Here is a 1,405-nt window from a genome sequence, read left to right as displayed (position 1 = left end):
GTATTATTATCAACTCATTTTTTATTTTATTGCTGTAGAAGAATAGGAATGATGTTGGGTTACAAATATACCTTTGACTTGAAAGAAGGTAAAAGTACAAGCGTGATGCAAAAGCAAATGCCAAGTCAGCGTGAACAGTACGGGAATACTGTTCACCTATTTATAGGCACGGGTCGCAGCCCATGTAAAATTACATCCAGGCCCTTTGCTTTTGATAATAACTCTATAGTAATCTATCAGGGTCTAAATAGTCTTTTCCTCTTTAAGTCGGTTTCCTCTTTTCTGCCATCATGCCGAAGCTTCCTTGCGCACAGCTTCGGCTCTGTTCCATCCCTCGTTCTCTTTGTGTTTCTTCATACAACAATTTTGACTTGTTCGAAGGGTTCATGTCTGAAGGTACCTGCTCATGTATTATACTCCAGAAACATTGTCAAATCACGTTTTTGAGGACCTTCGGAAGCCGAAGGCCCCCAACAGCCACAGATGCTTCACAAGTATTTTTCTTGGAAGATACAAAGTTAGGTGCATGTTGGCAAGTGGTACAAGAATTTGGCCACCGACATATATTTGATGTTGAAGAGACCGACACAAACGAACCGATCCATGAACAAGTACAGATGAGATGTCAGGAGGCATACCAAGAGGAGCATACTTCATTGAGAGATGGTGCAGTGGGAGACATTCATCTTGATTTGGATTTGTTGCACATGGATAATGAACCAGGCAACCCTATTAGTAGAAACCTCGTCGAACACATCCGTCGACAGAAACATACAACTCAAGGTGATAACACACACGGCGATGAAGAAGATGAAGATGACACCTACCTTTAGTACCATAGTCCAGAAGAAGGCAATACTTCAGGAGAAGACGGTGATGATGACTAACCTTTGCATTTGTAGAGACTTGTGAACCATGAACTTTTTCTATTAGTGATTTTGTTGTGTATTTCAATTATGCTACTACATTTGTATCTGAATTCTGAATTTGTAAGACCTTATATGCAATGACTCTGTTTTCAGTGCATACTAGATGTATGATGCAAGTTACAGTGCCCAGAATTGATTCACATGATGTTGTATATACATATAGTCCAAAATTTCATCGTCATGGAATGCCCAGCTTCTGTCATGGAATGTATAGAATCTGTCACAAAATGTATAGGCTGGAAGAAACATGCAGGCCACAAAAATTTCATCGCACACAAGTAAATCATCATAAGCAATAGATATCTTTATTTCCAACATACATTACAAAGACACAGATTACACAAGAGATGTCCAAGAGCACGAAGGCCCATATTTCCTACGAAGTACACATACATCCATAACAACAGGTTCAATACAACTTGTTCTTCAATAATACTACAACTTCAACACAAAAGCCAATACTTCATCAACATTGC

The sequence above is a fragment of the Zea mays genome, chromosome 2, assembly GCF_902167145.1.
Source record: "Zea mays cultivar B73 chromosome 2, Zm-B73-REFERENCE-NAM-5.0, whole genome shotgun sequence".
Classification (NCBI taxonomy): Eukaryota; Viridiplantae; Streptophyta; class Magnoliopsida; order Poales; family Poaceae; genus Zea; species Zea mays.
The sequence above is the reverse complement of the archived record's forward strand: the minus strand, read 5'-3'. Positions refer to the sequence as shown.